Source organism: Thalassophryne amazonica, chromosome 4 (assembly GCF_902500255.1).
Source record: "Thalassophryne amazonica chromosome 4, fThaAma1.1, whole genome shotgun sequence".
Lineage (NCBI taxonomy): Eukaryota > Metazoa > Chordata > Actinopteri > Batrachoidiformes > Batrachoididae > Thalassophryne > Thalassophryne amazonica.
In genome coordinates this window covers 822,208-847,008 of record NC_047106.1, presented here as the reverse complement: position 1 = coordinate 847,008, position 24,801 = coordinate 822,208, and the positions used below count along the sequence as shown (strand labels likewise).

At 43.9% G+C, this 24,801-nt stretch overlaps 1 protein-coding gene and 1 long non-coding RNA gene across 2 annotated transcripts in view; one reads left to right on the top strand and one right to left on the bottom strand.

Annotated features, from left to right (window-relative positions):
- LOC117509339 (protein MB21D2) overlaps positions 1–24,801 on the top strand; it is a 59,353-nt gene that overhangs the window by 10,425 nt on the left and 24,127 nt on the right. The window lies entirely within an intron of this gene.
- LOC117509341 lies at positions 1,301–18,503 on the bottom strand. Its single transcript, XR_004560383.1, has 3 exons — positions 18,492–18,503; positions 18,298–18,302; positions 1,301–1,482 (listed from the first exon to the last, which is right to left on the bottom strand). It is a non-coding gene; the product is annotated as an uncharacterized LOC117509341 (long non-coding RNA).

The window sequence follows — 24,801 nt, the reverse complement described above, 5'->3', positions numbered from 1 at the left end:
GTTGTAGGAGGCAAATGCAGACTCACAGACACAGGTGTTGGAGTAAGAAAAAATAACTTTATCTGGTAAGCTGGCAATAGGTTCGGTACACAGGAAATCAGTCAACATAGTGGGGGTACAGGTAGGTAGCAAGCTGAGGCGGAGTCCAAAAAACAAGCACAGTTCCAAATACACAGCGACAGGAGTTCACAGGGCTGAGGCAGAGGCAAAGTAAAAAACGACTAGAGTTCAGGGATAAGACGAGGCGGACGTCTGTAACACAGGCAAGGTCAGAAATATTACAAGGCAAAACAGGACAAAGGCGTGAGGCTGGAAACTGCAACATGCAACAATCTGGCGATTGACTGTGAGACTGTGAGGACTTAAATACTAGTGAAAGAATCAGAGTGTGAAATGAACAGGTGTGCAGACAGTGCTGGAAGGGGGCGTGACCAGGGAAGACAAAGGTAAGTGCAAGAGAGTGCAGTAAGGCAAAAGCAACGTGAACTGGGGCAAGACAATTAAATGACAGAAAAACCAACTGTGCAAAATGTGACGTGCTTGACTAACCATAATAAACACGAACAAAACAGGGGTGAAACTAAAACTAAGGTGGCAAGTCGAGTCGAGTACAGAAACGAACAGAACCACACCAAGACTTACATGACCATATATAATAATATGAAAAGTAAAACTATAAACCCTCAGTGGAAGCCTAGACCAAATAAGGGGAAAACCCTGACATGAACCCCAGGCTGGGGCAGATCCTGACGAAAAAATGGGTTTGAGTGAACGTGTTTGGAGCAGGAGGTGGTTGTGGACAAAGACAAGACTCTGTGACTTTGTCCACAAGGTTGAGCTGCCTGGTAAAGCCCTACTCATACCGGTGAGGGGGAGCGCTGAGCTCCTGACCCCGGTCAGCGAGCGAACATCCAGGGCTCAGCTGTGTGTGTCCAATAATTTTATTCATGCAGTTAAAATGTGTTTACAGTCACTGAAAGTTTTAAGTGTGGCACAGGTATTTATACTGTGCACGTACTGAACTGAAATTCAGTGCTGCAAAACCAGCGTTTGTGTAGGATTTTCATCAAACTTTGTTTCCACGTTCTGTTTATTTAAAAACATGTATTTTATGGCTTTATTTTGACATAAACAAGGTTGGGTAGGATTACTTTGAAATGTAATCCAAAAGTAATCATATTACAAGTAATCCAGTTGTATGTACATACATACATGTAATCCACATGTATTCTTTCAAAGTGATCCTACCCAACCTTGGACACAAAACACAGTTTTTCTGAAAATGTGTGTGGAGAAAACAAATGGACCCTTCTTCTTCTTTTGTGGCTTATAACAACAGTTGGCATGCTTATTGTTCCATTGCTGCCACCTGCTGCATCAGTCCGTTATAGCAGCACTAAATCTTGATGAGTCCAGTGTCTTTCATGTCTTTAAAAAGCCAACATTTCCCCCTCTCACTGGACCTTATGGCTAAAATACTTCCTACAGAAACGTCTTTCAGGATTTACAATCAATTTCCTTCCGTTTTTACTCTTTAATAGATAAACCATACAAAAATGACAAAATATATTTTGCCCGCATGCTGAAATCGTCCTGAATCAATTTTATTTTTATTTTGGTGAATTCCATAGACTGCGGTACAGCTGGTGCTCAGGATGTGTGTTATTTAATGAGACCTTGCTGTTTGTGGGGTTTTCCTGCTGACTGACATCAACAGTCGGGCTGCAAAAACTCACAGGGTGTGATTTAGGAATTTATTATGGGGCAATAATATACCACAAATGTTTTGATAAGTTTTAATCTCTTTAAATAATTTACACATACTTGTATGAAGTTTCATTATATTTCAGAGCTCATTGCAGGTTCAGGAAAGACACTTATATCTGTCCAATGCTGTGGCATTTATAGTAAGTACATGTGCTGCAGCACGAGGCAGGTATCACTGAAAGAAGGTCGACACAGACAGATTCTGTTATTACAGTCAGGTTTCCACAAACCCAACATTCAAAAATATCAAATGGAAATTCATGGCATTAGGTCTCTTTAGTGGCCCTGAAATGCTTCTAAAATGCTCAAACCCTCTGGGCCCCCACCAGGGGTGCTGCCCCTGGACTCTGCTGGGGGCCTATGGCGACCCCCCAGCCCCCGCTGATTGTCACAGTTTTTTCTTTGCCCATTCTCATCCCTGCCATTGCCAACTCTAAAGGGAGAGGACAAACTACATTTTACCTGCATAGTCTGCCTGTCCTACCAGTATGCCAGGATACGCATGATGCTACCTGGAACACCCTGATGCTTCAGCTTGAAGAGCTTGTGAGGGTTGACTCTGTCAAATGCTTTGGAGGCATCAGTAAAGCCTGCCAACTTTTTTGAGTCCTGCCCTCTGTACTTCTCTACTGCTTCTTTTAATGCATAAATACATAAGTCAGTACTGTGCTCGCTCTTAAAGTCCAACTGGTTGTCTGTGGTGCCCCAACTTTGTCAGTTATTACACTTTCTACCACTGACACATCCTTTGTTTGCTGAATACAAATTGGTACCATCTGCCTTGTGTTTTAGAACCCCGGGTGGGTCGAAAAACAAAGATAGAGGAATTCTTTTCTCCCCCTCTCTGTTCGAGTCTTAAACTCTAATAACAGGAGGCGGTAGCTGTGGTCCATTTTGGGTATATGCTGATTCTGTATTTATTTATTCCTAAGGCTGCTTGGTTAGTACTTCTTTTATATGTGCAGTTGTCCTGTTTTATTGGTGTGTGTGGTTTGCGTTGTATGTTTTATAATGTTTTTATGTATGTGTACTCCTGCTGCACATAAATTGCCCTTTGAAGGACAAAGAATAAATTGAACTTGTAGCACCTTAGACAGTATGCTGTCGAGGGTGATAGGTGGATAATTGTCCATACTCCTTCCCTAGCCTTGTCTTTAATGACAGGTACTAGAATAACTGTCAGCAAAGCATCTGGCCATGCGTTACCAACCCTGTAAGACAGACGGACAGCAGCACGGCAGCCCTCGGGCTGGCAAGCTTCAGCTGCTCTGCAGTAATATTATCCATGCCACATGCTTTGTTGTCAGCTCGTCTCATAGGGGCTGATGTGTACCACTTCCTCCTCTGTGTTGTCTGTACAGTACGGCTCGCTTCGGACACAGTTGAACAGTGCAGTGTACGGCTGCCTCCATAGTTCACTTAGATTTTCTCCACCAGATACACCCTCAGTGTTACATGGCAGTGCTGTTTATATTTTCACCTCTTTCCAGAAGCCGCCAACATTACTGTCAAGCAGCTTTCCAGCCATACAGTCAGCTCTCAAGGCTTGCTCGTGCTTGCCAAGAAAGCACACTGCATATTTGTATCTAGTATTGGTTACCTTTTTGTGTTCTAGAACAGGCCCCTGCTTAGGTCTGCCGGCAATTACCCAGGCCTTATGGGCCGCTTGACTTCTGCATGGGGGCCAGTACATACCTGTTCCAGCCAGGCTTGGTGTTTTTAGCTTTACTAAAGAGAGTGAGTCGAGGTCTGCTGGCCTCTGATAAGGCAAACACAGTACAATGGTACAATTCACAGAGGTCATCACAGTGAGAGGTGTCATTACAGTTGACACTGGAACATAGAATGGCATGCATAGGGACATGTGCTTTGCTCAAGAGTCCATCTGATCTCCCACAATAAAATAATACATCCTATTATCCTCCCTCATTATCTCAGGGAGACTGACAGTGTCAAGTGTGAACTCAGTGGGACAATGATTAGTTGTGGTCGCCTCCTACAGCACTTTCATAGTCCCAAGCTTTGAATGATTATCTGCAGTCCATAGCAGATGATCAAGCTGTCTGCAGGTAGAAGCACCTGAGTAGATAGAACCAGATTATTTTCTTCACACATCCTGATCATTCGCTTGGCAAAGGAGGAAACATGAACAGAAATATCAGCATTCGTGTCTCCCATTTAGCATAAATGGTCATGCAGCAATTATCATCAATTAAAGAGTTAATAAATGCCAGCCTATTCACATATTCATCATCATTATGACTCATACAGTGTGTAGATATTCAGAATGATAAAATAATAATAATATCGTGCCAAATCAAAAACAAATTTGCTTCAAGGCGCTTCACACAAGTAAGGTCTAACCTTACCAACCCCAGAGCAAGAACACACGTGACAGTGGTAAGAACTGGGACAGGAGATGCATTTTCAATCTTAGTTTGGGCAAATGTTCATTTGTGATTAAAATTTCTCAAAGACATTCTGTGCACCTGTCAGGATAACAAATGTTGCTGGCTGATATATTGCCTCAGAAAATACCACAGTAAATGATTTCATGATATTCTCACTGAGGTCATTTAAAGATTATTTTATGTCACAGATGTAATATTACGTAAAAATGCAAGTCCATTATTTCAAAAGAGCAACATTACACCCATTTTGGCGTCTCTTCACTGGCTTCCTGACCCTGTGAGATCAGATTTTAAGGTTCTGCTACTAGCCTTTAAAATTGTTCACAGACTGGCAACTCCTACTTACCTGACCTAATTGACCTAATTAGACCTTACGTACCGGCCCTGGCTTCACATTCTCAGGGTGCAGGACTACTTTGTGTCCCTAGGGTGAATAAGAAGTCTGTGTAGCGGGAGACTACTGTTCCCACAATGCTGTTCGACGGATGTTGTATGAACTTCCGGGTATTGAATAAAGACGGCTGGGGTTCCACGAGACAGAAGAGACTCGGGTGTCCTGTTTGTACATGGTGTCAGAGAGTACGAACTGCCTCCACCGTATTTTTGAGTGCAGTGCAGTGTAATTAACTTGCGAAAGTTTTCGTGCAGTCGCAACCCGAAAATGACCGACAGGCAGGCGAAACGCAGCCACGACGGACACCCGCGCTAGCTACGAGGTGGGTGCGCCCTGTTAAGCACGGGCCTACATGTAGGTGGAGGGAGATGTGGTCGGCTCACCGGACAGTTCGGATTCTGGACACGAAGCAGCCAGAGATCCACGCATTACGATGGTGACCACGGTACAAATAACTCCCCCAGAGACATTTGACTTTTCTCATCCTGCTGAATGGCCAAAGTGGATCAGAAGGTTTGAAAGGTTTCGTATTGCAACCGCTCTCGACAATAAGCCTGATGAATATCAGGTCAACTCACTTCTGTACGCGATGGGAGATGCTGCTGACGATGTTTTGGCTGTCTTACCACTGAGTGATGCAGAGAAAAAGAAATATGCAACTGTTAAAGAGGCATTTGAGAAGCATTATGTTGGAAAACATAATGTCATTTTTGAAAGAGCACAGTTTAATTCCAGACGGCAACAAGAGGGTGAGAGTGCAGAATCATTCATCACAGCTCTACATAAACTTGCAGAAAACTGTGGATTTGGAGTGCTCAAAGATGAACTTATACGGGACAGAGTTGTAGTTGGCATAAGAGACAAAAGACTGTCCGAGCAGCTACAAATGGACTCAGAGTTAACTCTTGCTAAAGCCATTCAGAAAGTTAAGCAGAGCGAATCTGTAAAGAAATAACAATTAATACTTCACAGCAGCTCTGCAGAAGGGAAAACACTGAACATGGATACTATAAGAACAAGCATGAAAAGAGGGAAAACACAGACACGGCAGAAGAAAGAACAAAGGCCACCCAAGCAAAGTGATAAGGAATGTGGCCTCTGTGGCCGCAAGAACAAGCACTCATGGAAAGATTGCCCAGCTAGAGAAGTACAGTGCCGAAAATGTTTGAGGAAAGGACATTTTGCTGTAGTTTGTCGCAGTAATGCTGCAAGGGTACGAGAAGTGACGGAAAGTCTAAAAGATACGGACAGTGAGGATTGTGTGTTCCTGGGAGAAGTGGGGACGGTGAGGTCACAGCCCTGGATGCAAAAGGTCAAGCTAAATGGGGAAAACAGACTTTAAACTTGACACAGGGGCAGATGTTATGTCTATTCCTGAGGGACTATACAGCCCAGATAGGGATGGTAAGCTGCAGAAACCTAAAAAGACACTACTGGGGCCAGGCAGTTACCCACTCAATGTTAAAGGCTGCTTTGGGGCACAACTGGTAGTGAAAGGACACAGTGTATCACAGGATGTCTACCCTGTGTCAGGTCTAGTTCAGCCACTGTTAAGCAGACCTGCATGTGAGGCTTTAGGCCTCGTGTATAGAGTAAATATAGTCACTGAATCGGAGATAGATTTCAGGGCGGCTTACCCAGATGTGTTTAAGGGTTTAGGAATGTTGAAGGAGCCATATCACATTGAGCTAGAGCAGGGAGCCATACCGGTAGCCCTATCCGCCCCGCGACGGGTTCCGCTTCCCCTCAGAGATGCAGTGAGAACAGAGCTGCACAGGATGGAGGAGATGGGAGTTATCTCCAAAGTCACTGAGCCTACGGAGTGGTGTTCGGGCATTGTTGTGATCCCCAGACCAGTAAAAAAAGCCTCCCAGAATATGTGTGGACCTCACACCCCTGAATGCAGCAGTAAAAAGGGAACGTCATATTCTCCCAGCAGTGGATCAAACACTAGCAATGATGAAGGATGCTAGAGTGTTCACAAAGCTCGATGCCCGTTCTGGATTTTGGCAAATTCCTCTGACACCAGAGTCAAGGCCGCTCACAACCTTCATCACGCCTTTTGGAAGGTTTCAGTTCAACCGCCGTCCTTTGGCATAGCGTCGGCACCAGAACATTTCCAAAGGAGAATGTCGCAGATGCTGGAAGATTTTGAAGGTGTGATTTGTTATGCCGACGATGTGCTTGTGTATGGCAGAGACAGGCAGGAGCATGACCATAGGTTGCATTGTGTGCTCCAAAAGTTTCAGAGGGAAGGTCTCACTCTGAACGAGAAGTGTGAGTTTGCTAAAAGCGAAATTATCTTTGTGGGACACAAAGTTTCAGCAAAAGGCATTGAGGCTGATCCCAACAAGGTAAAAGCAATTCAACAGCTGCCACAGCCTCAGAATATGGAAGATGTGCGCCGTCTCTTGGGAATGGCCAACTATCTCGCTAAGTTCATGCCACAATTAGCCACAATCCCCACACCGCTAAAAGACCTGCAAAAAGAGAGAAATGACTGGACATGGGCGGAGCCACAGGAGACAGCGTTTCAGAGACTAAAAGCGATACTAAGCTCTCCCGAAGTGCTCGCTCAGTACTCTAACTCAGCGGATACAAGAGTTGCAGCTGATGCGTCGCCATACGGTATTGGAGCTGTTCTTAATCAGAAACAGTCCGACGGCTCGTACGACCAGTGACATATATCTCAAGAGGACTCACAGACACAGAGAGACGTTATGCGCAGATAGAAAAGGAGGCGCTTGCTGCAACATGGGCATGTGAGAGACTCTCATCTTATCTCAGGGGATTGCAGTTCACTCTGATCACGGATCACAAACCCCTGGTTCCTCTCCTGAGCACAAGAGGCCTGGATGACCTACCTCCACGCATTCTGAGATTCCGCCTCAGACTGCTGCGTTTTTCTTTTAACATTGTTCATGTTCCGGGGAAGAACCTCGTCACCGCTGATGCCCTGTCCCGAGCACCGCTGGAGGGCCCGCCCTCTCCAGGAGACCTTCAGCTGGAAAAGGAAGTGGACGTCTTTGTGGACTGTGTTGTATCCCAGCTTCCAGCCACAGACAAAAGGCTGGAGGACATTAAACTAGCACAAGGTAAAGATGAACTGTGCAAAAAGGTGGTAAATCACTGTTTGTTAGGATGGCCAGAAAAGTGTAAACTACATCCAGAGTTAAGGGATTACTGGCAATACAGAATGGACTTAAATGTAGCACAGGATCTTCTCATGAAAGGAGAGAGACTGGTGATACCACCTCCTCTGCGAGCAGAGGTTTTGGCATGTCTCCATGAAGGCCACCAGGGCATTTCAAAGTGCAGGGCTAGAGCTAAAGAGGCTGTGTGGTGGCCGGGCATCTCAACTCAAATACAACAGATGGTAGACAGGTGTGAAATATGTCAAAAGCACAGGGTACAGAATCGTGAACCCATGTTACCAACTCCTGTTCCCGACCGCCCGTGGCAGAAAGTTGGCATGGATCTTTTTGAGTGGTCACAGAAACAATATTTGCTGATTATTGACTTCTTTTCTCGGTACATTGAGATAGCTGAACTGAAGCACACAACGGCAGAAGTCACTATTAAGGCAGTGAAAGAGGCCTTTGCAAGACACGGAGTTGCAGAGACTGTGGTGTCAGATAACGGGCCACGGTTTTCTTCAGACCAGTTCAGACTGTTTGCTAAGGAGTACCAGTTCACACATATCACGAGCAGCCCTAGATACCCCCAAGCTAATGGGGAGGCAGAGCGCGCTGTTCGTACCATCAAAGATCTGTAGAGAAAGGACTGTGACTTCAGCAGGGCGCTGCTTGTCTACAGATCCACCCCACTGGAACACGGGTTCTCACCGGCGCAGTTGCTCATGGGGAGACACCTGCGCAGCTCCCTTCCACAGTCCGCAGCCAAGTTGATGCCCAAGTGGCCCGATCTGCAGGCTTTTCGGACGAAGGATGAGAAGGGGAGGGGTGCGCAGGCATGGCAATATAACCGGAGACATCGTGCCAGACCGCTCCCAGAACTGGAGACAGGACAGAAAGTGTGGATAACTACGGAAGGAATCACTGGAGCAGTAGTTAGACCTGCCAATGCTCCCAGATCTTATGAGGTAGAAACTGACAGGGGTTTTCTGAGGAGAAATAGGAGCCACCTCAGACCAACTGGGACGGTTACCAGATCTGGTTGGAAGGTTGGATATGTAAAGCTGCTAATGGTATGCATACAGGCTTATATAAATGTTCGTTAGGCTGTAAAAGAGAACGTTTACCAGAAATGCAATTGTGTTCTATGTTACAAGTAGCTGTACGGAAAAAGTATTTAAAATGTTTACAATGAAAGATGCTCCTCAGTTATTTGTTTTGTGAATTTTGTTGTAATTTGTGTCTGTATCATGGCCCAAGCAGAGGTTCACCCTTTGAGTCTGGTCTGCTTGAGGTTTCTTCCTCAAATCATCAGAGGGAGTTTTTGGTCACAGTGATGAAAGTTTGAAAGTGATGAAGTGACCAGAAATCAGTGTTTTTATTCATGTGGTGAAGGTTCCAGGTTATTTTTGACAACATACTTCAGAGTCCATTCATTCAGTTCATTTCAGTTCCACGCCCAAACAGTTGGTGGCGGTAATGAACCGTGTTGATTTGCAAGTTGCCAATATTTTCCAAAGAAGAAGAAGGGTTCATTTGTTTTAGGCTTTAAGAGTTTATAAAGTCATATTTTTGGGGGACTGCGCTGTTGTTTTTCTAATGGTTTACTTTGTTGTGGACATTAAAAGTCATGAGCTGCGTTTTTCCTCCAGTAATTATACATTAATTGGAGCTTATGATGATGCTTCCAGCTGCTAAAAAATGCTAACGCCATACCATTCAGACAAGAGTTTGTGAGTCAAAACCACAAAATTGAGTTTGAGCAACGGGCAAAAATTTGTCTGAGGCGAGTGAGTGAAAATAATACTTGACTTTATGCCCAGTCACACGGCACATGACGATTCCTGAACGAAGGGAAAAAGTAAAAACTTACAATTCGTTGAGAGAAGGTGGACGAAAGACCTTTTATCACCGAACAGTCTGCGAAGCAAGAGCACAAAAGGGACGAAAGAGGAAATTAACAAAACCGAAGCTCACGATCTCAACGAAATGCACCTGGAGCCACAGCTCAGCACTCGGCGCTGGACGGAGCTCATAGCGCCGAGTGCTGGAGAAACTGCAAACAGAATCTGTGGAGATCTGTGCGCACGTCGGTGGACCACCTGCTCTGGTTCCTTGTCCAAAACAAAAGAGGGATCATCTCCATCATCATCAGAATCCACACTGTCTGTCGACACTCTGCGCGCTCCGTTTTCCTCCAATTAAAAAAAAAGTGTGCTTTGGTCACTGCTGTATCACTGTAAGACATATATATTGCTTTATAACAGAAAACTGTCAAAAGGGAGAATAAATATAAGTGTAAAGATGATTGAATATATCAGAGCAGTAATTAATCAGTGCGTGTGAACGCGTGCATTGACTCACGTGCGGTTATTCCACCAGCTGATCACTGTTCCACAACGTGAATTCTTCCTTCCAGAACAGCTCTTATATCATCATTTTGATTCATCTACCTGTTGCCACATGTACAGAGTACTGGATTGTCCATTCCTACACTCATATTGTTATATTTAATAAAAAATAATAAGCGCACGCAGGAGCTGCTGCTGCCGCTGCATTCAAGTACCGTCGGAAATTACACAACTTTTTTGTTGTTTCAAATTCAACAGTTGCTTGTGGCAAAATAATTAATTATATCCACACAAAAGATTAATTCTGGCCTCTGTAAGGTGCCTGAGCCCATTGAAGCTGCCCCCCCACACAGATAAATAAATCCAAGCAAGCAGGCTGAGTTTGCCCTGTAATTTCCAACGGAACATGAACGCAGCAGCAGCCTCAGCGCTCACAAACCGGCTTCTGCGCTGTGTGAAAATGTTCAGCTGCTCCAACGAAGTCGAATTAAACAGTAACGTGACAAAAACTACACAAACGATTAAAAAACGTCAAGACGACAGCAAAATGAAACAGACGAATTGAGGTTTTCGTTGTCCTTCATTCAAATTTTTCAACAGTTTAAAAATCCTGACGAAGCGCCAGCTGCAGGAACGAGGCTGCGCGAAGATTAAACGATGCCAACGACAGTCAACGAAAGTCCAGATTTCTTGTTTCGTCAGGGCTTCGTCACCCTTCGTTAAGTGCCGTGTGACTGGGCCATAAGTGCTCTCCTGAGGTTTATCAGCTAAATTAGCTTTTTAGTTGCAGAATCGCTTACTATTTTAACAGTTCTTTTAGTCAGACAGGAAAGATTGTTTTACCTGCTTTACATGTTTCGGCTACGTAACGTTTTCAATTTGGATGGACAAGACTAAGAGTCAAGCTTTCAAATGAGGAGTGAAGCATGGCATTAATATTCGCTGCAGTGTGGCTCTTGTGCATCATACGAGTTTGCAAAACACGGGATTCGAGCTGCCGCGTATCAGTTATGTAGTGAACTGTGAATGTCATGTAAGACTGTGTTGCTCTTGATGTCCACACATTGCATATTAGTGCCACTCTGGTCGTTTTGGTTAGATCACAAGCGACCTTTCTTTTAGTCTCTTCGTAAAGCTGTGGCACAGCTGTTGAAAAAATTAACGGCACGGTATAGTGTGCCTGGCTCCGCTGTCTGCAGCATGAAGATAATCCCTCGTTCTCCACCACACTGTAGGACCTTAGGTCTTTGAAACAAGCGATAGACCGAATTATTTTTTTTAGCACACTCTGAGCTGGTAGAGAGCTTTCTGAAGGACTGGAGTGTGCGCTGGTCAGTAGCTGGCGGCTGACTGTGCTCCGTGTCGATCATCTCCGGGTGGTACCTCGTAATATGAGCTCGGGCATTTGTCGTGTTCCCGAAGTATTTTATCTTAGCTTTGCAATGCTTGCACACAGTGTGCGTCATGTCCAGCTCAGTTTTTCCGGGCATTCGGTAAAAGCCGAAATGTCGCCACATTTTAGCTTTTAGTGAAGACGGTGCTGCTTGGATCTCCTTCTCCTCCATATTTGTTTTGTAATCGATTTTTTTTGCACACCCTTATGAGATATAGTCACATAGTTATTCACGTTGGCACCAATGATGTCAGGATGAAGCACTCAGAGGTCACAAAAATGGACATAGAGAGGACTTGTGACCTTGCCAGAAAGATGTGTTGGCATCAATTAATAGTCTCTGGTCCCCTCCCCTCACGGGGTACTGAGGAGGTATTTAGCAGGCTGACATCGTTAAATAGGTGGCTGGCGCAGTTTTGTAGACAGCAAGGCTTTAGCTTTATTGATAACTGGCCTTCATTCTGGGGCCGCTGTGGCTTGCTGATGCCGGACGGCCTCCATCTTACTGGGGAAGGCGCCGCCATCTTTCTGCGAACATAGATAGAGCTCTACAGGGAGGGTAAACATTAGGGTTTACAGCAGGCCACAGAGCAGGTGATTAGAGACCCTGCAAGGTTATGACAAATGTGGGTGTGGAATCCATTAGTTTAGCTGGGAAATTAGTGCAGAAAATCCACTATGGTGATAGTGCAGTTTATCTGCCAGGGAGGGAAATTCAACAAGTTGAGACAGTGGCCTGCGTCCGTAGACGTGTCCATAAAAATCATAGAGGGATATGCTTTCCAATCTTAATACCCATTACTACATTGGATGATGTTGAAATTGAGGATGGCCAGTGGTTGTTCCAGCAATAGCAAAGATTTGTGTCTGCTACCTACAACGTGCGTGGAATGTCTCAAACCTAAACCTACTTCTAGGTATCTTATATATGCTACTCTGGAACCACCCCTAAACCCAAACAGTTCAACTGTTAACCCCACTGAGGTCCTTAGTCTGGGTCTCATTAACATAAGATCACTATCCTCAAAATCATTGTTGATCAATGATCAAATTATTGATTATCACTTAGTTATGATTGGGTTATGTGAAACCTGGCTTCCCTTAACCTGGCTTCCTCCCCTTAAATGAGGCCTGCCCACCAGCATATACATTTAGTCATGTCCCTCGTGATGCGAAGCAAGGCAGGGGTGTTGCTCTTATTTATAAAGCTAGGTTTAGCTTATTAGCTGTTGGGGGTCACAAATATAACTCATTTGAGAATCTGATTCTCCACTCTGCTCAGGATATTATGCATTGCCAAGGTCAGAAGTATAAAAATCAGTTTGTATTACTTTGTCACTGTATATAGGCCTCCTGGCCCATATCTGAATTCTTAGATGAATTTGGTGCGTTCATCTCTAACTTGTCAACTAGTGCAGATAACATTCTGATCATTGGTGACTTTAATGTTCATATAAATAAGCCTTCTGATCCCCTCTGCAAATCATTTATGGAAATTGTGGATGCATTAGGATTTCAGCAATGCATTTAGGACCGACGCACATTAGTGGAAATACCTGGATCTGGTTCTCGCACGTGGTATGCTGTCACGAATATTGACATCATGCCTCTTACATCAGTGGTGTATGATCACTCACTTATTAAGTTGACAGTTTCGCTGCCGTGTTTAGTGGAACAACAACCTTATATATCACTACGGCAATGCATCAACTCCTCAACTAAGACAACTTGAAGCTAGACTGCCTGATGTCTTAGCTTCACATTTGGCAAATACCCAATCAGTAGACAGACTTGTGGATAGTTTAAACTCAGTGCTCAAAACTACACTCGACATGATTGCACCACCTGTGTTAAAACCACCCCCCCCAAATCGCAGTCACCTTGGTTCAGTGATTACCTGCGTGACCTCAAGCATAAGGCAAGCGGTCTAGAACGGAAATGGCGTAGTTCAAAATTAGACGTTTTCCACCTTGTGTGGCGTGATGCTATCTTAGACTATAAGCATGCATTACTGGCTACAAAGTGGACCTATTACTCTGATTTGATCAACAAAAACAAGCATAATTCAAAGTTCTTGTTCGACACGGTGGCAACACTTATACATGGACAACCACCTGTAGTTCGCTCTCCTTTTACAGCACAAGATTTCCTGGATTATTTTGAGAAAAAAATAGAAGACATTAAGCCCCTGTCACAGTGGCGTATTCGTAGAGCTGCTCATTGCAGCATTGTATTTCATTTAAATACGCCCGAAATATGCACGTACTCAGCCTTTTTCAGTGTTCGTTCATACTTGCTATTAAACCAGTTCAGTGCTATTTTCTGCCTCTGTGGAAATGCGCTCTGTTCTTTACTGCATGGTGTGGTGCAGCTCAAAAACAGTCATTTAACATTATTATTATTATTGATTTTTTTATGCAGTGAGTGGGTGTTTATTTTAAAGAGTCACAGCTCTGATTGTGATAGGTGAGAATCCCAGACCGGTTCTGTGGGTCCAACCGGAACCACAGATGACATCTTCTCTGTGCTAGGTGAGAATCCCAGACCGGTTCTGTGGGTCCAACCGGAACCACAGATGACATCTTCTCTGTGCTAGGTGAGAATCCCAGACCGGGTCTGTGGGTCCGACCAAAACCACCGACTTCATCTTCTCTGTGATAGGTGAGAATCCCAGACCGGTTCTTTGGGTCCGACCGGAACCACCGACTTCATCTTCTTTGTGCTAGGTGAGAATCCCAGACCGGGTCTGTGGGTCCGACCGGAACCACCGGCTTCATCTTCTCTGTGTAGGTGAGAATCCCAGACGGGTCTGTGGGTCCGACCGGAACCACCGGCTTCATCTTCTCTGTGCTAGGTGAGAATCCCAGACCGGGTGTGGGTCCGACCGGAACCACCGACTTCATCTTCTCTGTGATAGGTGAGAATCCCAGACCGGTTCTGTGGGTCCGACCGGAACCACAGACGACGTCTTCTCTGTGATAGGTGAGAATCCCAGACCGGGTCCGACCGGAACCACCGACTTCATTCTCTGTGATAGGTGAGAATCCCAGACCGGTTCTGTGGGTCCGACCAGAACCACAGATGACATCTTCTCTGTGATAGGTGAGAATCCCAGACCGGGTCTGTGGGTCCGACCGGAACCACCGACTTATCTTCTCTGTGATAGGTGAGAATCCCAGACCGGGTCTGTGGGTCCGACCGAACCACAGACAACATTTTCTCTGTGCTAGGTGAGAATCCCAGACCGGTTCTGTGGGTCCAACCGGAACCACAGATGACATCTTCTCTGTGCTAGGTGAGAATCCCAGACCGGGTCTGTGGGTCCGACCAAAACCACCGACTTCATCTTCTCTGTGATAGGTGAGAATCCCAGACCGGTTCTTTGGGTCCGACCGGAACCACCGACTTCATCTTCTCTGTGCTAGGTGAGAATCCCAGACCGGGTCTGTGGGTCCGACCGGAACCACCGGCTTCATCTTCTCTGTGCTAGGTGAGAATCCCAGACCGGTTCTGTGGGTCCGACCGGAACCACCGGCTTCATCTTCTCTGTGCTAGGTGAGAATCCCAGACCGGGTCTGTGGGTCCGACCGGAACCACCGACTTCATTCTCTGTGATAGGTGAGAATCCCAGACCAGTGTCGCAGACTGAACAGTCCTCCCTAAAAATTGGTCCCCCTGTCTTCACTGCACATGCGTCAGCCGCGGCTCACTGATTATCACTTCCTTTCTGCTTCAAACTGCCTCCAGTCATCATCTGTTTAAGCCACAGATATCTGAAGCTTTTCTACAACATTCCACGTAAATTCAGCATTATTTCATAATAAAAGACGGAAGCGATCAGAACGCTGCAGCTACATGAGCTGCTAGCTGATGCGTTCACTGTGTGTCTGTCATTTCAATGCGTCACCACGTATCGTCTCATTTATGCTTAAAATTTCAATTTCAATTTATTTCAGTTTCAATTTATTTCATTTATATAGCACCAAACCACAACAAAGTTGCCTCAAGGCACTTCACACAAGTAAGGTCTAACCTTACTAACCCCCAGAGCAAGAAGTACACATGCACATTCACAGTGCATGAGTGTGTGTATGTGCATGTGGACAAGGTGTGTACTTTAACTTATCTGTTTTAATCTGGTTTTTATTTGTTTTATTATGCTGTTTTAATTGTAAATTATATATGGGAAATGGGCAGCACGGTGGCTTAGTGGTTAGCACTGTTGCCTCACAGCGAGAAGGTCATGGGTTCAATTCCAGTGGCCATTCTGTGTGGAGTTTGCATGTTCTCCCAGTGTTTGCGTGGGTTTCCTCCGGGTGCTCCGGTTTCCTCCCACATCCAAAGACATGCGGGTTAGGTGGATTGGAATCTTTAAAATTGTCCTTAGGTGTACGTGTGGGTGTGTCTGTTTGTTTGTCTATTTGTGGCCCTGCGACAGACTGGCATCCTGTCCTGGGTGTACCCCGCCTCACGCCCTATAACTGCTGGGATAGGCTCCAGCCCCCCGCGACCCTTAATTGGACTAAGCGGTAGAAGATGGATGGATGGATTATGGGAAATGTGCAGAATGCTGATTAATGTTCCACAGGCATGCAAGCAGTGTACTGTTTTTTTTGTATTTATTGATTTTTGAGACAGAAATGTTTGCAGAGCACTTGAAGTCCAAGACAAATTTCCCTTTGGGGACAATAAAGTATCAGGGGTCGAAATACATTTTTAACCTACTTGCACTGGTGCTAGTAACAAAAAAATTTGTTGCATTTTCACAACCAAAAGTCAGTCTTATATCAACCTTAAAGTGGATATGACACTTAAAGACAACATAGTCTTATTACATGTAACAACGGTTATATAATTCGGTCAACCTAAATGTTTTAGGAAAGTGTACACGGTTCTCCCGTTATATATAACATTTGAACGTCCCGCTACTGAAAAATGTGCACGCCCCGTGATCAGCTTCCCGCTGAGCACCAAGCCTAAAATACGTCACTACGTGTAGACCGTACTGGCTTGCGCGCCTGCCGGCCGTTGTTTACACTTTGTTTAGCGGCAGAAACTTTGATTAAACACAGCTCTCAGGGACTTGTTTGTTGATATGCCTGACCAGTGTGTCGCAGCATATTGTACAAACACAAGTGCAGAAGGTTTTAGCCTTTTCAAGTCCAGGCAGATTGATGGAAAGCCGCGGTGTTGTGCGATGCACCAAATGTCAGGCTGCCGCTCGCACACACACGCATTTGCTCCCGACAGCAGATACTTTCCTCTACCGTCTCCATGTTCTCACTGCTCACAGGAACACATAAAATGTCAACACCAAATAATATGTTCACAATAATCTTGAAATGGTCAAAGAACTTACATAGTAAACACGGCGCCGGCACGTAAACACAGCGCCGGCATGTTCACTGTTGTTTTCAGCGATCTTTTTCGAAACTTTCACCGTTTATTTCCTATTCTTTCATGAAAATAACGTAACTAAACACAGATGAATGCAATGCCAGGCACTCGAAAACGGCAAAAACCCAAAGGTAATGACGGTGGTCCGCAAGTAATAGCTACACTATCGCGGCTCCAGAACAATAACAAAGGCGGTAAACAGACGCTCGAATCGAAAATGCTATACAATAATTAGAGTGTTATAAACAGCAGCAACAAAAATCAAAGCCTCCCTCACCATTCCATATTCTGCAGCCTTTCAAAATCCATCGGAATTGGCACGTCTCTTGCTTCTGCTTCGGCTCCACCATAAACACCGTCTGCATTATTTTCACTGTCAGAATGCTCCTGGTTTGAATGTTCGTCCGAAAAATACGGCTCCAATCTGCAGGGTCTAATCACTGCTGCGACAATCTCAGGATCCGAGTCAGAAATAATCCACACTTGAAGAGGAGTCAGAAAAGTTCTTGATCTCATCACTGTCCATGCTGAGGTCCATCTGTTCTTGTTGTCAATCGAACAGACAAAGACGGGATTCTCCATTCTGTGATGTCACGGCATCACGTGACCACTGAAGGAGCGCTGCAAGCGCGCTTTCCACTAAACACACTTTTGAGAAGCTGTACAAACTTTATTTTTCAGTGATAATGAATAAAAACACTTTCAACTTACTATACTGTATGTATATTTGCTATTTATATCAGTTTTTCCCTAATTTTTGAAGTGTCATCTCCACTTTAAAACTCCTCTGATGTGTCAGACACTTCCTCTCGGGGAGAGTTTGAGGGGAGAGCAGCAGCAGCAGACTTTTTTTTTTTTTCCACGTGCACGCGCAAACAAATCATCCGTGAAGATTATTTATTTATTAACTACACAGATGTATAATAAAACAAATGGTGACTGGTTTATAACATAATTATGACAGAGTTTGAGGGGGAGAGAGAGCGAGGAACCGAAGCGGCAGCCAGTTTTTTCTTTTCTTTGTTTACATGTGCTCGCGTGAACGGGGCAGGAGGTCCACAAACTGGAGCTCCTGCATCTCCAGTTATTTGTAGGGATGCCACAAATGACTATTTTGATAGTTGACGTCAGATCATATGTAATTTCCTAAATTAAGGCCTGCACCATTTTCCGAGAAACGTCAGGGGATGAAAACATGAACATTTCCAAATCAGTGACTATTTGTTAGACTTCATTTACATCAACCATTCAGAAATACAAACAGTGTGGTACTTTATAGTAAATCTGTGTCAGGTAGGCAGTTCTCAAAAACGAAATGTCCATTCTGGAAGGAGACAAGTGAGGGAAGCCACAAGACACAACTCTGGAAGAATGTTTGACTTCTGTGAGTGGAAAACTGGAAATAGTGCAACATTTTTATTTTTCTCTTCATTTTACTTATAGTCCCAACTTTTTCTGATTTGTGGTTGTTTTGTTGCATTTCTGAAATTACAGAACTGCTTTAAAGAAAAGTGTGAACATTTTTTGTGTTTTAAAACTATGGAGCAAATGCAAACACCAAACTCTTATAAAGAAGGAAAAAATACACAGACGTGCAGGCAAACTTTGATATAACCTGGACAGAACAATGCAGACTGATTTGACTCCCCATATTTTTGTATAAATAAATCAGAATAAAATAAGAGGTAACTCACTTTGAAATGAATAAAACATATAGCTACAGCTTATAATAACTTTGAAAAATAACAAAAATCAGCAGCTTGTATTTTTATTCTGACTCCATTTCATTTTAGTGTGATGAAGTCATTTTTAAAAGTCATTTTTTTCTCCTCATCAGTCCGTTTTGTGCTTGAACACTAAATTAAGCTTAAGATTGAACAAATAAATACCTTTGGAAAATAACAGCTGTTAAAGTACATAGTTCTCACCTGCTTTATTTTATCTGTGCCTCTGAACATCACTGCACAGCTTCTCCACAACAGGGTTTTTTTAACCCGTGTATGCGTAATTTTTGCTCAGTTCATTTATATAATTCTCATTTTAAGGATGTTTTAAGGATATTTGACTGTTTATTTCATCTCATGATTACATAAATTCAGTATACGATGCACACATGGTGTGAACAGGTTGGTGCCATCAGAACCACGCGGGTGGAGAAAGTGGAAAGAGAAGTAAAGGCAGCTCCACGGTTTGGTTTTGTTGTTTTTTTTAACATGTTCACTCGGGTTAAAATCCTCTCTCGCTGCTTCCCCCTCACTGTCTCACGCGTACTGATGGTTCTCAGCAGAATAATGCTCGTGCCTCCATTCAGAATCTCCCTCCCTCGCTGCAGTCTACAGCTAGTGGACTCTGTGCGGGCGCACACACACACACACCGACAGCTCCATCTGTAAACTGCGCATTTTAGGCGCCTTTGAACAAGTCGACCGTCTTTCCCAAAATTTGAACGTCCAAATGATGGCAGGACGGCTCGCTGCCTAAAACTATGAATTGAGAGAAAAACAAAGACTTAAATAAAGTAAATGACTCGTTGACTACTAAATTAGTTGCCGATGGTACCAATAGTCGACATAGTCGTGACTAGTCGACTAGTCGTGGTAGCCCTAGTTAAATAATGAAACTCCTCGAATTGGGAACATCTCATAAGGATGTTGTAAACCCAGGGACAGCGCTGCTGGTGACGTTTGTCAGCTTTCCACAACAAATAGAGCACAACAACTCGCTCCATGTGAGAGTCATAAAACGCAGGGAAGACGAAGACAACACACTGGAAATTGTTTTTTTTTTCTTATTTATTCCTTTATTGGTTCATTCTACAGGTGCTTATAGTTGATAAAACTATAAAGTTGTAAGTATGATAAAGTTTCTCGCACCAGTGCTAGTGCAGTATAAAATTATGTGCACCACTTGAATAATACGTGCACAAACTAGCACATGCACGTACTAATTCAACCCCTGAGTATCGTATCATACGAACACAGGTGACAGTGGTAAGAAAATCTTCCTCTGATAATTTGAGGAAGAAACCTCAAGCAGACCAGACTCAAATGGGTGACTCTCTGCTTGGGCCATGATACAGACACCAATGACAAAATGAAAATACAGGAAACTTTGGGCGTCCATGCTGGTGCACAGGATGGGAAACCTGCAGAAGAAGACACTACACCCAACTCTGGATGGAGCCACACCTCAAAAAGAGAAAAAACAGAATCAGGCATGAGAAAGACAACAAATACTGTATAATTTGTCAGCATTAAGCAACAAGAAAAACAGAAGAAATACTAAGGTGATTACCGGCCACTAGCCCTAAGTTTCACTAAAAGACCCAGAATTTAGAAAAAGTTGAGGCCGCAGCACGCTCCGTTTACTAATAAAATGAATTAAAAGAGTAAAAAGCACAGTAACATACTATACCAGTATGCTAGCCATACGAAAGGGAAAATAAGTGCGTCTTAAGTCTGGACTTGAAAGTCTCCACACAATCTGACTGTTTTATTGATGCAGGGAGATCATTCCACAGAACAGGGCACAATGAGAAAGCTCTATGACCCGTAGACTTCTTATTCACCCTAGGGACACAAAGTAGTCCTGCACCCTGAGAACACAGGGTTTAATTAGGTCAGCTAGGTAGGGAGGTGCCAGTCCGTGAACAGTTTTATAGGTTAGTAGCAGAACCTTAAAATCTGATCTCACAGGGACAGGAAGCCAGTGAAGAGACTCTAAAATGGTGTAATGTGGTTGAACTTTCTGCTCCTGTCAAAAGTCTGGCTGCAGCATTTTGAACCAGTTGGATACCCCTAATGCTGTCACAGGTGGAAGAAAGCAGTCCTTGTAGTATTTCTAATGTGGAGGCCAAAGGACAACGTAGGATCAAAAATTACCCCAAGGTTCCTCACTTTGTCAGTGTGATATATGACACACGAGCCTAGGCTAAGCGTTAGCTGGTCAAATTGAAGTCGATGCCTCACTGGACCAAAACCATCATTTCAGTCTCATCAGAGTTTAAAAGTAGGAAGTTTCTAGACATCCAACTTCTCACTGCTGCAAGGCAATCTTCTAAGGATTTTATGTGAATGAGATTACCAGCAGTTATTGGCATGTATAACTGAATATCATCAGCATAGCAGTGAAAGGTAATTCCAAAACCCTGCATGATGTGCCCAGGGGTGCTATATAAAGGCGGAAAAGCACGGGGCCTAAGATGGGTACCTGTGGATCCCCAAATTTCATGTCACTAAGGTTAGAGGTAGTGTTACTGATACAAAACACAGAATGACTGGTCAAGTATTGATGTCAACCATGCAAGGGCACTCCCAGTATCCCAAAATGATTTCCAGCCTATCAAGTAGAATATGATGATCATGGTATCAAACACAGCACTGAGATCTAACAGCACCAGAACTGTAGTGGTATCCAAATTCATTGCAAGCAGAAGATCATTCACAGGGATGAGAATTTTCCATGGATCCATGGATTTCAGAGTTTTTCTGGGTTTCTGGCCATTTCTGAGATCAGTGTAAATCCATTGAGAAAAATTTTGGGTGGGTGGTACAGCGCCCTGTGGATCCCCAAATTTCATGTCACTAAGGTTAGAGGTAGTGTTACTGTACAAAACACAGAACGACTGGTCAAGTATGATGTCAGCCATGCAAGGGCACTCCCAGTAATCCCAAAATGATTTTCCAGCCTATCAAGTAGAAATATGATGATCCATGGTATCAAACACAGCACTGAGATCTAACAGCACCAGAGCTGTAGTGGTATCCAAATCCATTGCAAGCAGAAGATCATTCACAGGGATGAGAATTTTCCATGGATCCATGGATTTCAGAGTTTTCTGGGTTTCTGGGCCATTTCTGAGATCAGTGTAAATCACTGAGAAAAATTTTGGGTGGGTCGTAATTAAATCTTTCTTCATATGCACGGGACCATAATAGCACTGCCAAAACTGCAAGCTAAATCGGGCAATGTCATTGGTTACTTTTTCTACAACAGGGAACTTTCAGCCAATCAGAATCTCTGTAAATCTGAAGTCACTGAAAGTACCCGGACGGGACATTTGAGTTCCTGCAAGTTTGGTTTGTCAAGCTGCGTCTGTAACATGGCCAAAATTACAGAGAGAGGACAAAGGACCGCGTTAAAGGACCATCGACAGTGGCGTAAAATGTCATGGTTCGTGGTGGCTTGACCCTGAAAGTTGTAGGAGGCAAATGCAGACTCACAGACACAGGTGTTGGAGTAGAAAAATAACTTTATCTGGTAAGCTGGCAATAGGTCGGTACACAGGAAATCAGTCAACATAGTGGGGGTACAGGTAGGTAGCAAGCTGAGGCGGAGTCCAAAAACAAGCACAGTTCCAAATACACAGCGACAGGAGTTCACAGGGCTGAGGCAGAGGCAAAGTAAAAACGACTAGAGTTCAGGGATAAGACGAGGCGGACGTCTGTAACACAGGCAAGGTCAGAAATATTACAAGGCAAAACAGGACAAAGGCGTGAGGCTGTAAACTGCAACATGCAACAATCTGGCGATTGACTGTGAGACTGTGAGGACTTAAATACTAGTGAAAGAATCAGAGTGTGAAATGACAGGTGTGCAGACAGTGCTGGAAGGGGCGTGACCAGGGAAGACAAGGTAAGTGCAGAGAGTGCAGTAAGGCAAAAGCAACGTGAACTGGGGCAAGACAATTAAATGACAGAAAAAACCAACTGTGCAAAATGTGACGTGCTTGACTAACCATAATAACACACGAACAAAACAGGGGTGAAACTAAAACTAAGGTGGCAAGTCGAGTCGAGTACAGAAACGAACAGAACCACACCAAGACTTACATGACCATATATAATAATATAAAAGTAAAACTATAAACCCTCAGTGGAAGCCTAGACCAAATAAGGGGAAAACCCTGACATGAACCCCAGGCTGGGGCAGATCCTGACGAAAAAAATGGTGTTGAGTGAACGTGTTTGGAGCAGGAGGTGGTTGTGGACAAAGACAAGACTCTGTGACTTTGTCCACAAGGTTGAGCTGCCTGGTAAAGCCCTACTCATACCGTTGAGGGGGAGCGCTGAGCTCCTGACCCCGGTCAGCGAGGCGAACACCAGGGCTCAGCTGTGTGTGTCCAATAATTTTATTCATGCAGTTAAAATGTGTTTACAGTCACTGAAAGTTTTAAGTGTGGCACAGGTATTTATACTGTGCACGTACTGAACTGAAATTCAGTGCTGCAAAACCAGCGTTTGTGTAGGATTTTCATCAAACTTTGTTTCCACGTTCTGTTTATTTAAAAACATGTATTTTATGGCTTTATTTTGACATAAACAAGGTTGGGTAGGATTACTTTGAAATGTAATCCAAAAGTAATCATATTACAAGTAATCCAGTTGTATGTACATACATACATGTAATCCACATGTATTCTTTCAAAGTGATCCTACCCAACCTTGGACACAAAACACAGTTTTTCTGAAAATGTGTGTGGAGAAAACAAATGGACCCTTCTTCTTCTTTTGTGGCTTATAACAACAGTTGGCATGCTTATTGTTCCATTGCTGCCACCCTGCTGCATCAGTCCGTTATAGCAGCACTAAATCTTGATGAGTCCAGTGTCTTTCATGTCTTTAAAAAGCCACATTTCCCCCTCTCACTGGACCTTATGGCTAAAATACTTCCTACAGAAACGTCTTTCAGGATTTACAATCAATTTCCTTCCGTTTATTTACTCTTTAATAGATAAACCATACAAAAATGACAAAATAATTTTGCCCGCATGCTGAAATCGGCCTGAATCAATTTTATTTTTATTTTGGTGAATTCCATAGACTGCGGTACAGCTGGTGCTCAGGATGTGTGTTATTTAATGAGACCTTGCTGTTTGTGGGGGTTTTCCTGCTGACTGACATCAACAGTCGGGCTGCAAAAACTCACAGGGTGTGATTAGGAATTTATTATGGGGCAATAATATACCACAAATGTTTTGATAAGTTTTAATCTCTTTAAATAATTTACACATACTTGTATGAAGTTTCATTATATTTCAGAGCTCATTGCAGGTTCAGGAAAGACACTTATATCTGTCCAATGCTGTGTCATTTCTAAGAAGTACATGTGCTACAGCATGAGGCAGGTATCACTGAAAGAAGGTCGACACAGACAGATTCTGTTATTACAGTCAGACTTCCACAAAGCCCAACATACAAAAAACATCAAATGGAAAATCGTGGAATTAGGTCTCTTTAGGTGGCCCTGAATGCTTCTAAAATGCTCAAACCCTCTGGGCCCCCACCAGGGTGCTGCCCCTGGACTCTGCTGGGGGCCTATGGCGACCCCCCAGCCCCCGCTGATTGTCACAGTTTTTTCTTTGCCCATTCTCATCCCTGCCATTGCCAACTCTAAAGGGAAGAGGACAAACTACATTTTACCTGCATAGTCTGCCTGTCCTACCAGTATGCCAGGATACGCATGATGCTACCTGGAACACCCTGATGCTTCAGCTTGAGAGCTTGTGAGGGTTGACTCTGTCAAATGCTTTGGAGGCATCAGTAAAGCCTGCCAACTTTTTTGAGTCCTGCCCTCTGTACTTCTCTACTGCTTCTTTTAATGCATAAATACATAAGTCAGTACTGTGCTCGCTCTTAAAGTCCAACTGGTTGTCTGTGGTGCCCCAACTTTGTCAGTTATTACACTTTCTACCACTGACACATCCTTTGTTTGCTGAATACAAATTGGTACCATCTGCCTGTGTTTTAGAACCCCGGGTGGGTCGAAAAACAAAGATAGAGGAATTCTTTTCTCCCCCTCTCTGTTCGAGTCTTAAACTCTAATAACAGGAGGCGGTAGCTGTGGTCCATTTTGGGTATATGCTGATTCTGTATTTATTTATTCCTAAGGCTGCTTGGTTAGTACTTCTTTTATATGTGCAGTTGTCCTGTTTTATTGGTGTGTGTGGTTTGCG